Here is an 18,177-nt window from a genome sequence, read left to right on the forward strand (position 1 = left end):
ACAGTTTTGTAAAGAGGAGCCAAATATGTCAGACCCAAAATATGCCATTTTGGCATATTGATTATTTTGAATCAAAGTTACTTAATAAACAGCTGTTGCAAGAAAGATACTCTGAACCTTTTGTTGATCCCCTTAAAAGAAAAAATAAATCTCATATATGAAAGGTACTTTTCCTGTATTAGGATAGAAGCCATCCTCATCAGATATTTAGGGCTGAAAAGGCTATATAAACAAGACTTGTTACTTCACTAATTTACTATCCAAAAACATTTACTCATGTTTTTATGGGGCTCCTACATGTACAAAATTAGTTTGTTTTCTCCTATTAATCTATCTTCTGTCAACTTAATAATCAAACCAACTGACACAATGACATAGTGATATAATGACTAATTAAAAAAATATCTTTTGTCACTCAGATGACCAACATTTATTTCCCAGCTATATCTAGTCTTCATCTACAGTTCTTAAAAACATTTCAGACCTATGAAAGTCAAACTGGATTAAGGAGTGCACTTATGTTGATGAGCACCAGGTGTTCAATGGATAAGCTGAATCACTAAATTGTACACCTGAAACTAATATTACACTGTATGTTAAGTAACCAGAATTTAAATAAAAACTTAAAATAAAAAAGGAGTGCATTTGTTGTGATGAGCATCAGGTGTTGTATGGAAGTGTTGAATCACTATATTGTACACCTGAAAATAATATTACTCTGTATGTTAACTAACTGGAATTTAAACAAAAAATTTAAATGGGAAGGAAGGAAAAAGGAAGGAAGGAAGGAAGGAAGGAAGGAAGGAAGGAAGGAAGGAAGGGAGGGAGGGAGGAAATGGGTGTCGTGTCATTAATGAAGTTGACTTTTGGACCCCATCCAAGGGCAGTGGCTGGTTGCCAGGAGGACAAACCATGTGATTAGAGAATTAAAACTGTTAGCCCCACTCCCCAACCTCTAGAGAGGGGCTGAATCGGCCAATGGCCAATGACTTATTTAATCATGACTATGTAATGAAGCCTCGATAAAAACACAAAATGATAGCTTTTTGGTCCTTGTTTTCAGAGATCTTCCATGCTTGGGGAACCAAAACACTTCCACATGCCACCAAGCTGGGCCCCATGCTCCATAAGAACAGAAACTCTTTTGTTGGGTAACTTGCCCAATGTATCTCTTCACATTCTTTAATAAGCTAATAAAAATAAGTGTTTCCCTGAATTCTGTGAGCCACTCTAGCAAGTTAATCAAACCTAAGGAGGAGGTTTTTGGAATCTCTAATTTGTTGCAAGTTGGTCAGAAGCCAGGGGCTTATGACTGGTTTCTGAAGTTGGGGTTGGGCATGGAACACTTAACCTGTGGAATCTGATATGCTAGCACTGAGTAGATACTGTCATAAATTGAGTTAAGTTCTCAGACACCCTGCTGGTATCTGAGAATTGCCTGATGCTAGGGGGAGACCATTTTGGAATTGGCTCTGGGAAACTTTAGGGTTCCCAGACCAGACAAAGCACATAAGAGGGAAGAAGGGAAATTTTTCCCACCCCCACAATTTGCAAAACATTACCCTTGAGAGAAAGTGGATAAAGAGTGCAGGAAATCACTGTATTTCTTTGTTTCAACTATATGTGAATATGTAGTTATGTCAAAATTAAAACTTTAATTTAAAAAAGTCATTGCTTCTCTCCTCCAAGTCATTGCAAAATTTAAATCGAGGATAGAACTTAGGATCCTATTCAGCATAGCACTTACAGTAAAAAAATAAAGAAAGAAAGAATAAGAATATTTGGGGTCAAATCTGATGACCCCAAAGACCCTTCTCATTCCAGAATTCCATGGCAATATCTTCCTATATCTGGAACGTTGAAATTAATGCCATCAAAATATAAGGAGCATTCACACGATGCTCATTTTAATTGAAAAATAGCACAGCAACAACAGTGCATTCACTGGTCACCTGGCATTGAGGACTCAGTAAATACATAGACTGGTATGCCCAGTCCCTGTAAACAAGAAATGAGTATTTAGTAAACAGAGTGATTGAGGTCCTGGGACAGAGAGGCCTGAAGGTATGACACAGTCAGGACACAAGACACCCAGAGAAAGAGGAAGATTCAGGCCTGAATAGGCGTCCAGGGCCAAAAGGCAACCCCTTTTGCAGTGTCAGAGGCAGAAGGAAAGGAGAGGATGTGCCAGCAATCAGGGCCAGGCAATTGGGTCATGTTCAGGAGGGGTCTGGGTTTAATCTCATCATTTTTCATTTAAAACAAACTAACTACTTGCCCAAAAAATGTACATCTTTTTTTTTGTTTTTGCTTTGTATGTGTGTGTATGAGAAAGAGTAAAGAACAGCAAGAACGAATTAAAGGAAAATGTTGCAGATCAACAAACGTCAAAACAGCATGGAGCCTTAAGTAAGTTCTAAGCAGCCTATTTGGGTGTATGTTAATTTCCCTGACTCTTGTTTAATATAATGAGGCAGGTTGCCAAGATGCAAAGTTCTTTTACTCCTCACTACCATTCCAAGGCAGGTTTCATTTGTCTTGTTTTTTTCTAGTTTTGGGAAAAGCAATACATAGAACATTTTTCTAATTGGTCAAAAATGGTTTTTAATGCACTTGACTTTAAAATCACTGAAATTTTCATGAAAGATAATAAATTAAAGCACTGTACATAATTTCATGAAGTCTGCACCTAAATGCATTCTGCTCAGAGATTGCAAATCACTTAGAAACAGCTCTCACAAGCAAGAATATATCTCTATATTTTGTCTGTTATGTGTGATATACTACAGAAATCTAAAATTAAGCTCAAAATCCACATTGAAATGCAAGTTTTCTCAACAGTGCTCACAGAGATCACTTTTACGTATGCAATGCTTTTTTTTAATTTTTTTTCAACGTTTATTTATTTTTGGGACACAGAGAGACAGAGCATGAACGGGGGAGGGGCAGAGAGAGAGGGAGACACAGAATCGGAAACAGGCTCCAGCCTCTGAGCCATCAGCCCAGAACCTGACGCGGGGCTCAAACTCACGGACCGTGAGATCGTGACCTGGCTGAAGTCGGACGCTTAACCGACTGCACCACCCAGGCGCCCTGATGCAATGCCTTTTTAACTATTATTTTTACAAATAATACAGGCAAAGTTGTTTCAAAATGTTTATAAACTATTCTGGGCAATGTAGGTTCCAACCACCTTGACAGGTGTCATGCCAATCACAGAACCTCTGTTAATGTGGGTAACCACTTTCAATGTCTTATGAAGTAGATTGCATGGGTGATAATAAAGTTCTACTTTAATTGCATTCCTTATGATATAGTTAAGGGCTTAAATCAATTATATTCAGTTATTCCAGTTATTTTGTTACATAAAAAAATACTACATATTCTGCTATTATGACAATGTAGCCTTACACTAGTGCAAGAAGGAAGAAAAGAGGAAGAAGAATGAGAAGAAAAAGATAAGAGAGAGGGAGCAAAGAATAGAGAGAGACACACACAGAAAGTGAACACTATCAAATGACCCAGGTTTTCATTAGAACCAGTGCCTTGGAATCTAAACATTATCCTCACTTTGAATCAGTGTTCTCTGCCTTCAGCCTAACCCTATCCTCAGACTGACTACATTGGGCTTGAATGATCCTTAGGCACTTGGCACCAAAGCTACAACCTCTCACCCTACATGCCACCACCAGACTCCCTTGTCACTAGCAGCACTTTCAGCCATTTCTCTACTGAGTCTCACATGACATGGAAAACAGATGGAATGTTAAGTGTGTTCCAAAGATCCTGAGTTCCTTGATGTGTTGATAATCCTAGCTCAACATAAAACCCTGTGATACAATAGGCATGGAAAATGTTGGTTAAACATACATACACATATACCTTTCTGCAATGTTTCCAAAACCTAATTGCTACTGGGCTTTCTCTCTCAAGAGGCAACCAGAAAGAACAGGCAAAAGAACATGTACCCTGGGAGTGGCCGCAGGTTATCTGGGAGCCAATGTCTAGTCCTGCTAGTCCACTGAGGCCACACAAGTAGGCATGTGTTCCATATAGAAGTTGTTTGTGTGATTTGTCACGCATTTCTGCCCAGAGCCACACATACACAATCATGGAGGGCTTAGTTGGTTTGTACTCCATATCTTGCCTTAGGATCAGAACTGGCCCTTCTGTTCCTGATGCCAAGAGGGATTAACATGCATCACCTCCTTGAGCCAGACCAGGCTGACCTCCTGGAATGGATCAGGGAGGGAAGAGAAATATGCAGATGCATAGACTCCAAAGATTGTGAGATATGATAAGAGAAACAGAGAAAAGTGTCCTAGCCCCACTCGCTTGGGTATGCACTAAGGCAAACTTAATGACTAACCATAAACAACACATGGGTAGTATACATATTGCCTTGGCGGGAATAGTTAGTTGGAAGTCTCACCTGAGGGGAGGATGCTCCACCCAGCACCCTCAATCAAGACTCCACCTGGGCTGTTCTTTGAGGGGCTTCCCCAGACAGAAGGTTGGATGTTGTGAGTACCCAATTTGATGTATGAGCCTTCTTTGCTCTTCTCTGTACTTCTCTCCCTCTTTATGTTTACCATAATTGTTTAATTCCTTATATTTGCTTTCCCTTATTATTAATAAGGTTTTCCTCCATGAAACCAAAAGTGTGACTATCTAGAATTACTATTATTCAGAACAGAATAACAAATGCCAATCTGAGCAGAGCTTCAGAGGTTTCTGTGCAGGCAACAGTCCTGTCATCAGATCCCAGCAGAGCAGAAAGCAACAGGTTAAGTCACTGGGATGTTTGGATGGCTGTGGACATAGAAAATGCTGACTAATTTGGAAATTGGCCCCAAAGTATGACACTCCAGATACAAAAACCTAAAACCTAAAATAGGTAGCAAGGCTTTATAGACTGGTCAGTAGTACATAAAAAATACTAATATACAAGGTGAGGGAAAATCGCAACTCAACTGATACGATAGAAAATATTTAATAAGAGGGTCACCTCCGACAAACAAGAAGCCAAAAATGTACCTAATGAGCTTGGAGGTTTGGACACAGGGATGAGGCAGATACTAAAACATAGAAGCTGTGAGGGGAGAAATGAATTCTGGACATGGGACTGTGAGGTGAGATGAAGATTCTGGAACATGAGGCTGTGAGGTTAGAGGTGAATGTTGGAATATAGAGGCCTGGGAGGTGAGAGGTGGATGCTGGAGCATGGGGCTGTGAGGTGAGGAGTGGAAACTGGAACACAGGGCTGTGAGGTGAGAGGTGGATGGTGGAACACTGGGCTGTGAGGCGAGAAACAGATGCTAGAACAGGGGCTGGTCAGGTGAGAGGTAGAAGCTGGAACATGGAGCTGTGAGGTGAGAAATGGAAGCTGGAACAGAGGGCTATGAGGTGAGAGGGAATACTGGTATGGGACGCTGTGTGGTGAGATGTGAATGCTAGAACAGGGACTGGCAGATGTGAGGTGGATCCTGGAACAGGGGGTTGTGAGGTAAGAGGTAGATGCCGGAACATGCGGGCTTGAGGTGTGAGGTGGATGCTGGAATGGGAGGCTATTAATTGATGCCACCTGTGTAGGTTCCCTGTAAGCCTGTGTGCTTCCTCACAGTGCCCTCCCAGGGTGAGAAGTGGGTTGTATGGCATCCCCATCTTACACTGGTTCATAGTGTGAATGAGAGGCAGAGAATTCCTACTCAAAGGTTGTAGCTCCCAGATTGGACCAGGAGGCTGAATAGGGTGACAGCTTTAGTGCATCTTGTAGGGAGGTTGTATATTTGGGTGCAGAGGCAACCATTGTGACCAGTGGATGGACTGGGGTGGATTGTGTTATATGCTCCCAAACATCACCCAACCCCAGGCCCTCAATCTGCTTTGGAAGATAGCATGTGAGCAGATGGAAGCAATCTACTGTGCCCTAGTACCCTGCCTCCAATGCCCACTTTTTTTTTTTGCCCTTATGTGTATTTTGTCAGTCCTGGCTATTTGTTCTTGCTGATATTTTACCATTACTGGTTTTTATATGATATATTCCCTTTGAAAGGCCCCTCATGTACTGTGTGACCTAAGGAGAATGCATATGAACAAATCATATATTTTCTTTCTAGGTATTACTCACATAATACTGAGTTAATTTTCTGGCATGACTTATGTTACACAAAATTATAGATCCTGGAGCTTAAAGGTGTCATCTGCAGCAGTCCTCAATCATACAAAACATATCCAGTCACCAATTGATCCTCTGTTGCCTAGGAGGACAGATTAGGTTTCTCCTCAAAAAGGAAAATAAGAATAATTGTGTCACTGAATTTTCAGGGCTAAGTTCATAAGGTACAAATTCCTATTGCATACTACAAACATTTCTGCTAAGAAACTACAGAAGCTTAGCTACCACAGTAAAAGAAATATGCCAGTTGTTAACTCTTCTGGCTTTGGAGAATCACAATAGGTGGCTACAATTCCACAGATCCATTTAGGGAATTAGGATGTTACCAAACACTGTTTTTTTCATGTGACTATATCCTAAAAATTGAAATAGAGTTTAGAAAAACATGTTGTTTGAAGTTTCCCACAACTTCCTTTTAACATTCTTCCAAAATGACTGCTCTATGGTCACATATCATCAAATGGAAATTATTTTCACCACAGGATGAAAATACCACATTAGGTATGTCTGTTTCCTTTACTTCCAAATGAAATAAAAACAGGACTCAAAAAAGATATTCACTCCCCCATGTTCATTGTAGCATTATTCACAATAGCCAAAATATTGAAACAACCTAATTGTCCATCAATGGATAAAGAAGATATGGTGTGTGTGTGTGTGTGTGTCTGTGCGTGTGTGTGTGTGTGTGTGTGTGTGTGTAATGGAATATTATCCAGCCGTGAGAAAAAGGAAATCCTGCTATTTGTGACAAAGGATGGACCTTGAGGGCATTATGCTAATGAAATAAGTCAGATGGAGAAAGGCAAATTACTGTATGAACTTACCTATATGTAGAATCTAAAATAGCCAAACATAGAAACAGAGCAAAATGGTGGTTACCAGGGACGGGGGGAGGAGGGGGGCGGGCAATTGGGGAGATGTTTGAGGGTACAAACTTGCAACCAGAGGGCAAGTTCTGGAGATCTAATTAATGTACAGCATAGTGATTATAGTCAACAGTACTGTATCATAAACTTCAAAGTTGCTAAGAGACCAGATTTAATTATTCTCACCACATAAAAGAATTGATAATTATGTAACTGTGATAGAAATGTTGGTTAAACTACAGTGGTAATCATACTGCAATATACAAATGTACAAGTCAAGATGTTGTACCCTTTAAATTTACACGATGTTCTGTGTCAATTTAGAAATTTTTAGAAATCTGTGCATTCCAGACCTCCAGTGCTCTAAAAGTGGCAGGCAGGCAGGCAGGCAGGCAGGCAGACAGGAAGGAAGGAGAAAGGAAGAAATGAGGAAAAGAGGGAAGGGTTCTGTAGAATACCAAAAGAGAATCTTTTAAATAACACATTGTCAATCTTGGATTCCGTGGTAGCGGTGGTGGCTGTAGGGTACCGCGTTTGGGGAGTGGCTCTCCCCTCCCCCTTCCCCCAGTTCGGTGGTGGTGGCTCCTCCCACTGGGGGGGACGGTGCATAGGTAGTGGCATCTGCGGCCAAGGCAGCGGCTGCTGCTAACCCCAACTTCACAACCAGTGCAGAGCCCAATGTGGGGCTTGAACTCACAGCTGTGAGATCAAGACCTGAGCTGAGATCAAAAGTCGGATGCTTAACCAACTGAGCTACCCAGAAATGACATCAGATGTACCATCACTGGGTCCAGCCATTGCCTCAGGAAACCCTGGGGCTGGGATTCAAGGTGGAGGAGCCATTGTCCACAGGGCTATTAAGTGGTGACCAGGGTTGGATTTTGATGATGATGGAGAAGGTAAATTTTTGAGGTGTGATGATGATCAGATGTCTAATGATAAGGAGTGACTTGCCAGGTTGGATGATGAGCAGAGCTCTGCAGATAAAGAGAGACTCACCAGGAAAAATCACAGTGAAATTGAACAGGGGCAACGGAACAAGATGACAGCCTACATCACAGAACTGTCAGACATGGTGCCCACCTGTAGTGCCCTGGCTCAAAAACCAGACAAGCTAACCATCTTACCCATGGCAGTCTCTCACATGAATTCCTTGTGAGGAACTGGGAATACATCCACTGATGGCACCTACAAGCCTTCATTCCTCACTGATCAGGAACTCAAACCTTTGATCTTGGAGGCAGCGGATGGCTTTCTGTTTATTGTCTCATGTGAGATAGGTCGGGTAGTTTACATCTCTGACTCAGTGACCCCTGTTTTGAACCAGTCTGAATGGTTTGGTAGCACACCCTATGATCAGGTGCATCCAGATGATGTGGACAAACTTCATGATCAGCTTTCCACTTCAGAAAATGACCTGACAGGGCGTATCCTTCCAGACCTGAAGACTGGAACAGTGAAAAAGGAAGGCCAACAGTCTTCCATGAAGATGTGTATGGGCTCAAGGAGATCATTTATTTGCCGTGGAAGGTGCAGCAATAGCTCTGTGGACCCAGTCTCCATGAATAGACTGAGCTTTGTGAGGAACAGATGCAGGACTTGGCTCTGTGAAGAATGGGGAACCTCATTTTGTGGTGGTCCACTAAACAGGCTATATCTAGTCCCTGGCCCCCAGCAGGTGTCTCCCTCCCAGATGATGATCCAGAGGCTGGCCAGGGGAGCAAATTTTGCCTAGTGGCCATTGGCAGACTACAGGTAACCAGTTCTCCCAACTGTACAGACATGAGTAACATTTGTCAACCGACAGAGTTCATCTCATGGCACAACATTGAGGGGATATTCACTTTTGTGGAACACCGCTGTGTGGCTACTGTTGGCTACCAACCACAGGAACTCTTAGGAAAGAATATTGTAGAATTCTCTCATCCTGAAGACCAACAGCTTCTAAGAGACAGCTTGTAACAAGTGGTGAAGTTAAAAGGCCAAGTGCTGTCTGTCATGTTCCGGTTCTGGTCTAAGAACCGGGAATGGCTCTGGATGAGAACCAGCTCCTTTACTTTCCAGAACACTTACTCAGATGAAATTGAGTACATCATCTGTACCAACACCAATGTGAAGAACTCCAGCCATCAACCAAGGCCTACACTGTCCAACACAATCCAGAGACCACAGGTAGGTCCCATGGCTAATTTACCCTTAGAGATGGGCTCAGGGCAGTTGGCATCCAGGAAGCATCAACAGCAAACAGAATTGGATGTGGTATCAGGAAGCGATGGACTGGCTGGCTACAATCATTCCCAGGTTTCTGTTCAGCCTGTAACAACCACAGGGCCAAAACACAGTAAGCCCCTTGAGAAGTCAGATGGTCTGTTTGCCAAGGATAGAGATCCAAGATTTTCAGAAATCTACTCCAACATCAGTGCAGATCAGAGTAAAGGCATCTCCTCCAGCACTGTCCCTGTCATCCAACAGCTATTCTCACAGGACAACACATTCCCTCCTACCCCCACCCCCGGCCGGCAGAGAATTTCAGAAATAGTGGTCTGGCCTCTCCTGTAACCATCGTCCAGCCATCAGCTTCTGCAGGGCAGATGTTGGCCCAGATTTCCCACCACCCAACTCACCCCAAGGAACCCCAACTTGGACCCTAGCACCCGCCCAGACTTCTCTGCCCAGCAGGTGGCTACTCAGGCTACAGCCAAGACTCATTCTTCCCAGTTTGGTATGGGAAGCTTTCAGACTCCGTCCTCCTTCAGCCCCATGTCCCTCCCTGGTGCTTCAACTGCGTCACCTGGTGCTGCTGCCTCCCCTAGTCTCACCAATCATGGATCCAACTTTGCTCCTGAGACTGGACAGACTACAGGACAATTCCAGACACAGACAGCAGAGGGTGTAAGTCTGGCCACAGGAACAGGGCCAGCAGCCTCATCATCGCTCAAGTTCTAGAGAGCAACAGCTATCAGCATGGCAACCTGGCCCGCCTGAGGTCTTCCAGGAGATTCTGTCCATGCTGGGAGACCAGAGCAACAGCTACAACAATGAAGAATTTCCTGACCTAACTATGTTTCTCTCATTTTCAGATAGAATTATTGGGGTGAGGATAATGTGTACCCCTTCCCCTTCTGGCCTTTCCTTGCCCTCCTGCCTCTGAGAAGAAATGGGGTGAATCATGAAGGCTTTGGGGATCTTTGAAAAACTAAGGCTGGGTGAAGTTAAGAATGCCTTTCCTTACACCTCCTGACCAGAGATTTCTGCAGAAATGATTTTTGCTAGGGTCAATAGGCAGGTTAGAGAAACTAACATCCGTTCATCCACTATTTGCCTTGGATACTGTGGCTTGTTTTGGGAAAGAAATTGTGAATAAGGTTGGGGAGAGGAGAAATGTCCTCCTATTTGAAGATCATGAAACATGGTAGGTCACATATACCTGTATGGCTTTAGGAAGTGAGCATAGGCTCTTTCTGCTGCCTAGTGAGTGAGGAAGTGAGAGAGGGAGAAGAGTGTGTGTGTGTGTGTGTGTGTGTGTGTGTGTGTGTGTGTGTGTACGTGCATGCACATGTGTGTTTCTCTATCTTTTTCTCCCTATTAGGGAGTTATGCAGAATTTGTCTCAGATTTTATCTTTGTTTTGCCATGTAATTTTCAAAGAGTCCTAAGGAGTTAAATCTTCTATGTATTTTCCACTTAGTATTGCCGCCAAAGAGTATTTAAACAAACATCTTTGCTGCACTTACATCTATCCCCAGCCAATATGCAACTCTAAGCAGATATATAAAGTCTTTTGATATGGCTTGTCTCTCATCGAACATATTTAGTAGTAAAGCTGGGTCATTCCTGCTTTTGGTGCTCTCACCTTATAGAGAATATCTGCAAACATTACAGATGTTTAGGGTATGAAGATAACCCCCTTTTAAAACCCCATACTTGGCCATACTTGCTGAATTTTTCTGTGAGAATCACAGATTATGTGTGTTCTGTAGAGGTTATTTCTGCATGGAAACTCAACTTCTTGGATTAGCAGTCCCAGGGAAATCTTCACTGCTGGAGTTTAAACCAAGTCTTGCAAAGTAGCCTCCTTCATCCAGTTCCCAGTTCAGTCTGACTAGAAACTGAGACTTGGGTCTGTTTTGGACCTATAGTTCTTCCTCTTTGCTCCCTCCAATCTTAAGATTGGATTTTGCTTTATGATACAAGGGTATGAATCCATGTGATAGATGGTGCCTGGACTCCCATTCTAACAGGGTCACAGAGCTAACTATAGCCATATAAATGCAGATACAGGTTATTTCTCTCTGTACATTTCTCAGGTAACAGTCATGTGTAGCAGCCGTTTTTTTTTTAATTGGCTCAGGCCAGTATCTTAAGTGCAAGACTGAATTAATAAGGAGAAGACATATTAAACATAGCCATAGGAGACTGAGGGGCATAGATGGCCTTAGAGAGGCTGAGAGAACATCATTACTGGGTTTCTCTCCCTTTTGTCTCCAGTCTGGTGCCAGGTAGTGGAGGTGAAAAGGAGATTTTTTTTATTCTATGTGCACACATACCATATACATATATATTTATATCACAGTTCAAGAATCCAAAAAGTTGAGCTTCCAATGGAATCCTTGTTTTTAATAATTGTTTTCAAATGTGATCAGGACTATAATATTGTACAGTTATTATAGGGCTTTTGGGGAAGGAGAGGGGAGGGAGACGAGGCTCTGGGGGTTTTGTTTCTGATTTTCCTTCAGGGTTTTATTTTTTTTTCTTGTTGGCCATTTCTGTACTGCTGGCATCTGTGCTGAGCTTTACAGTGACAAAAATAATGACATGTAGCAAAGATTTTAAAACAAAATATTTGTTTTCCATTTGTAAAAAAAAAAAACACATTGTCAGCAAATAAAATAACTTTCAAGAACAATGAAACTGTACTGTACTATCAAGAGACTTGCCCAAGCTAGACCATAGAAGCAAAACAGATGGGAGAAAGAAATATCCCACTGTTCCCATCACTCTCCCTGTCCCCAGTAGATGTGCCCTGATGCCACCTGCCCCTTGTGGTTCCCATCCATCCCCAGTGCTAGATCAGGTCCACACCCTGGGAGGTCTCAAGTGGTAAAGGAAAGGATATAAGCCTATCCCTGTCCTCAGTGTGATGTGCCCTTGCTGAGGGGGCATGGCAGTGCCTCCTGCACCCTGAGCCTGAGCCCCATCTCCTAAAGGAGATCATGTGGGGAGACATGCAAACTGAAACTCAGGCCAGGACTTGGGTGTGGACACTCCCCTGTGGTCAGGACTTGTCTGCTTCTAATCCTGAGGGCACCCAGGCCTCCAGGGAATCAATCCTCCAAACTGCCAGGTGTCGGCAATAGGTCAGACTCTCCACCCCTGCCTCAGAGCAGCCCAATTGTGGTGCCAGAGGTAATCCAGTGACATGAAGACAAAGTAGCACTGGGATCTATCTTATGCATACATTCAACACATATTCAGTTTCATATTCATGCACATGCACACACAAAATCACACTCACACTAACAAGCACACACAGACACACACAATCTTGCACTCACACATCCACTGAGTTTTACACTCACACACATCTATAATCTTTTACACTTATGCAGCATCAACCATCTCACACTTGCACACACACACATTCTACACCCTCCTCACACTCTGACACACACACACACACACACACACACACACACTTGCCCCAAATGTCCTCCCAATTGATGCCTCCAGCTCATAGCAGCCAGGTCTTTTGATTAATCATAAAACTGGGAGAAAAGGCAAGCCCCCACCTATCAACTTCTGATTTCTTCTTGCATATACACAAGGGCAATCAGCTCCTTGCACCACCCACATGTTTGAGACGAGGCAGCTAAGCTGAGGCCCCGATTCTCAGTTATGTAATGAAGCTCAGCAACCATGTGGCAACCTTTGATACTTCCACTCTCCCTCCTAAGAGGACGTAGGTGGTCATGGAAGAAGATGAGTTCAGTCCTGCCTTTCCCACTTACCACAGCTGAGATCTGTATCAAGTTGTCTTCTGCATGGTTTCTCCAGCTATAAAACAGGAATGTAACACCTCCCTCATGGGAACCTCCTATGTTAGTTACCTAGGGCTGCTGTCACAAAGTAGGTGGCTTAAAAAAGCACAGACTTATACTTTGATAAGTCAGAAACTCAACACACAGTCAGCAGGACAGCATTCCTTCTGAGGGCTCTAGGAAGAATCCATCTCCTCAGCTCTTCCAGTATCTAGAGGCTATCCATATTCCAGAACTAATGCCCATCTTTTTAATTCTCAAAGCTATCAACAGTGGATAAAAAGTAATCACATCACCTTTCTATGACCCTTATTCCATAATTATGTCTCCTACCCACAGCTGGGAAAGGTTCTCCACTTTCAAGGAATTGGGCCCACCTGGATAATCCAATATACTCTCCCAAGGCCCTTAATTTAATCACATCTGCAAATTTCTTCTGCCTTATAAGGTCATATATTCACAGGTTCTGGACTACCACATGTTTTTGGAATTAAATAATATAACATTTGCAAACACAAAGCTGGACCATGGTATGCCATAACAGACATTTGTTCACTCTTTGTCTAGCTTTTGCAATTCTGGCTTCAGACATTTCCCTGCTCCTTGACAAGTGATGCAGCCTAGGTAGAAGCAAGGGTTGAGCCCCTACTTCACCTTTACCAGTTCAGGGACTTTTAGCAAGCAATTTAACTTCCCTGAGCTTCAATTTACTCACCTATAAAGTGGGTATAATAATAAAGCCCATTTCACGAGATTATGGTGGAGGTCCTATTAACACAGAATTTTCAGAGCTGTGCTTGCCTTTTCACACATTAGCTCTGCTAGGTATCAATAGCATCACTATTTTCTTTGAAGTTAAAGCTCTCAGGTCCCACTGTGGCCCTTCTTTATGCACTATCATCCTCCCCACCCCCCGCCCACACACGCATACCTCTTAACTTGATCTAGCTTCAAAACAGATAATTCAGTTCACAGACTGCATGTCCAGGAACAGTCAAGGGCATGGGTAACAACCTTCAGGAGAGCTGGGACACTTCCTTCAAGACAAATCTACAAAATACCGGATATTTTTCTAATGAATTGCTTTGAAAACCCTTGAAATATCAAGTTGTGATCTTATCAGAAGAAATGTAGACAGCATGGCCAAGTATAGTTAGAAGATTCATGCCCCATCCAACTCTTTCAATTACAAAAGTGTATTTGAAATTCAGCATATTTTTCTGTTAAGTAAAGGAATTGTATTACATACTCCACCAGCTCTCTTGCAGTTCTGAAGTCTCTGACTTCAAAGAAGAAAAATAAAGGCATCTCTGGAACAAGGTAATGGAGCCTGCTAGACAAAGTCTGCCAGATGCTACTAGAAGCAATATGTTCTGTGAATCACAATAGTAACATCTCAGCAATAAGAAAAGACTTGCAGACAAAGGGAAATGAATTAGGGGGCAGAGCCATTAGCCACAGCTATAATTTAAATTTCAGCCTTGCAAAATACAATAACAAAAATTAGGAAGGCTTGACTTGGAGGCTTCCACTGGAAAATGGCACTGGGGTATGTACATTGCATTGTGAAATATAGCATCTCACCTCTCTCCAAATGCACCTCCCATTTCTGGAGATTAAAGTAGAGGCCCCCTGGAAGACTAGAGGTGTTCTCTATTCATCTATTTTGAATTTCATTTCACAGTTAATTTTTAAACCAAATGCTTTATGAGCTTCTAAATTAAAGGACCCAGGGCAATGACACATGATCTCACACAAAGGCTACATCATTTTGCTTCAATTAGATAAAGTGAGTGAAAAGGAAAGAAAAACCTCCTTGTTTCCAACAGAAAGGAACCCGTGGCAGCAATTCTTCCTAAAACATAATTCCAGATATTAAATGGGGGGCACATAGGGGAAAAGTATTATTTCCTTTATATTGTGAAATATTTGTCATTAAGACCCTGTCACACTGTTTCAATATGATTTCATATAGTATAAGGGCACAGAAGCCTTCACTGTGATAATGGAATTTTTAGAATGCTGCATTGGGAAATCTCCAGAAACCCTATTAAATATGCAAAGTTCAAGAATTAGAAAGATTGATCCAATTTTGTTCTTTGGAGCTTTACCAAGAACTACTTTACAAGGATGAGAAATACAACCCCAAATCTTCAGTTAAGAAAGTGCCAAACAGGATTATCTATAGGACAAGAAGTTTAAATAACGTAGAGAACTTCCTGAAATTATTTCATCTCATGAAGCTATTAAAAGGCCAAAGGGAACCCTACCTGATGCTTCATTGCCAGACAGTCATTCATTCATGGGTCAGAGGTGGATGGTGCTCCCACTCCCAAGAGCCAGGTTAGACTAGACGCAGAGTAGGACCTCAGTACCTGGTCAAATATCTAAAGACACTCTGGGGAGGCGCCTAGGTGGCGCAATCGGTTACGCATCCGACTTCAGCCAGGTCACGATCTCGCGGTCCGTGAGTTCGAGCCCCGCGTCAGGCTCTGGGCTGATGGCTCAGAGCCTGGAGCCTGTTTCCGATTCTGTGTCTCCCTCTCTCTCTGCCCCTCCCCCGTTCATGCTCTGTCTCTCTCTGTCCCAAAAATAAATAAACGTTGAAAAAAATTTAAAAGGCACTCTGGGAACATTCTTGTTTCATAAATATTTATTGAGCACTTACTCTGTGCCTAGTTCTGTATGAGGCACCAGGAATCAGTACAGAACAAAATTGCAGATAACACACAACTCACATAATGAATGAACTAGATGGCACAATAGAAAGTGCAAAGTATGACACAGCTACAGTAGAGCAGGCCAAGAGGGGTCAAGGAGGGCATAATGCATAAGGAGAGTAGCTGGCAGCAGCAGAGAGGGAGGGCAGATGAGAAGATCTGCAAGTCACCCCAAGACCAACTCTCTCTTAGTGAGGAGGGGTGCAGATGGCAACAGCAGGACCCATCAGACCCCTAAGGTTCTGGGATAACAGCTCTACCCCAGACTTAAATAACTTCTCAGTCCTCACCTAAGGCAAATTCTACCCCTAGAGTGGACTCCTACAGTAGATCCTAGGATGCCACAATGTTGACTCTGCTTTTAGAAAGCCCACAGGTCTAAGTATGCATCCAGATCTCCCCCTCATAATGTGGGAATGCTCCCAGGGGATTCTGGAAGCACAGGAGTTTCAGAAACACAAGGTCAAGCATACTATTTTCCTAAAACTTCTGCAACATCCTCCACCTTCTATATCAAATTACAAACACAAAAAACCAGCAGTATTTCAGTTTCACAAGTTATTGCTTGGCCTATGTATAAACAATTTCTATTTGCAAGTAGCATTAGTGTTATAAAACGGTGGGAAAATCATATTACATTAAGCCCATGGAATATTCAACAAAATGGACCATAAACCTAGGGCATAAAAAATTTTTCAACAAATATTAAAGAACTGAAGTCATACAGAATAAGTTCTCTGACCTTAAGTAAATCAAACTATAATTCAGTAACAGAAAACAACAGGAAAATCTCTGAAAATCTGGAAATTAAAGAACATACTTTTAACTAATCTATGGGTCAAAGAGGGAGTTTCAAAGTAAGATTTAAAAGATAGAACTAGCGCTCTCCCCGGTATCTCACCGCTGCATCAGTGCAGTTAGACATCAGCAAATTAATGAGAGGAGATAGGAGGCCCCTGCTCTTGGGCACCCGCAGGAACTTACTCCAGCTCCAGACACACTGTAAACACTTTCATCTAACGGAAGATAAGCTGTGAAATCGGATTTCTGAACCACAAGACACTTGAGTAAAAACTGCATTCCATGCCAGGCCTGAAATGTTCCAAAGCTCAGTTCACTATCAGCAACCCAGGTGGTGCAATTAATAAAGAGCTAGCATGGGGCCACTGGCACAAATAAGGCAGCTCCTTAGAACCTGAACTTCCTATTTGTTCCATTCCTTGGGTAGATAACGCCTGTTAATTACTCTGGAGGTTTTGTTAGAACATTCTATCTGGTCTCCCTGGATCAAGCTCTCCTCTCCAGATCGCCCTATATGGGGAACTGAAAATAATCCTCATTTCAATGAAATTATTTTGGCGAGGAGAGAGGGAAGATGGTGGCGTAGGAGGATGCTGGGCTCACCGCGCATCCTGCTGATCACTTAGATTCCACCTGCACCTGCCTAAATAACCCAGAAAACCACCAGAGGATTAGCAGAACGGAGTCTCCGGAGCCAATTGCAGATGAGAGGCCCACGGAAGAGGATAGGAAGGACGGCGAGGCGGTGCGCGCTCCATGAACTGGCGGGAGGGAGCCGGGGTGGAGGGGTGGCTCGCTGGCCAAGCAGAGCCCCCGAATCTGGCTGGCAAAAGAGGAGGGGCCTGACGGACTGTGTTCCGACAGCAAGCGTGACTTAGCGTCTGGGAAGTCATAAGTTAACAGCTCTGCTCAGAAAGCGGGAGGCCGTGAGGACAAAGGGAGGGAGAGCTGCTGAGCCCCCGGATGACAGAGCTCAGTTTGGTGGGGAACAAAGGCGCTTGCCAGCGCCATCTGCCCCGCCCATCCCCCAGCCAAAATCCCAAAGGGAACCAGTTCCTGCCAGGGAACTTGCTCGCTCAGCGCAAACACCCAACTCTGTGCTTCTGCGGAGCCAAACCTCCGGCAGCTGATCTGACTCCCTCCCACTGCCACAGGGCCCCTCCTGAAGTGGATCATCTAAGGAGAAGTGAGGTAAGCCTGCCCCTCCTGCCCCCGTGCACCTTGCCTACCCACCCCAGCTAATACGCCAGATCCCCAGCACCACAAGCCTGGCAGTGTGCAAGTACCCCAGATGGGCCACGCCACCCCACAGTGAATCCTGCCCCTAGGAGAGGGGAAGAGAAGGCACACACCAGTCTGACTGTGGCCCCAGTGGCGGGCTGGGGGCAGACATCAAGTCTGACTGCAGCCCCGCCCACCAACTCCAGTTATACACCACAGCACAGGGGAAGTGCCCTGCAGGTCCTCACCACGCCAGGGACTATCGAAAATAACCAAGCGGAAGAATTCCCCTCAGAAGAATCTCCAGGAATAACAACAGCTAATGAACTGATCAAAAAGGATTTAAATAATATA

The 18,177-nt window shown here is 43.4% G+C and overlaps 1 protein-coding gene and 1 pseudogene across 1 annotated transcript in view; one reads left to right on the forward strand and one right to left on the reverse strand.

Annotated features, from left to right (window-relative positions):
• The window catches only part of OCA2 (OCA2 melanosomal transmembrane protein), a 527,910-nt gene that overhangs the window by 354,050 nt on the left and 155,683 nt on the right, over window positions 1-18,177 (reverse strand). The window lies entirely within an intron of this gene.
• LOC121042206 (aryl hydrocarbon receptor nuclear translocator-like) lies at window positions 7,803-10,195 on the forward strand (annotated as a pseudogene).

The sequence above is a fragment of the Herpailurus yagouaroundi genome, unplaced genomic scaffold (assembly GCF_014898765.1).
Source record: "Herpailurus yagouaroundi ecotype Mexico unplaced genomic scaffold, PumYag 185, whole genome shotgun sequence".
NCBI classification, from domain to species: Eukaryota; Metazoa; Chordata; class Mammalia; order Carnivora; family Felidae; genus Herpailurus; species Herpailurus yagouaroundi.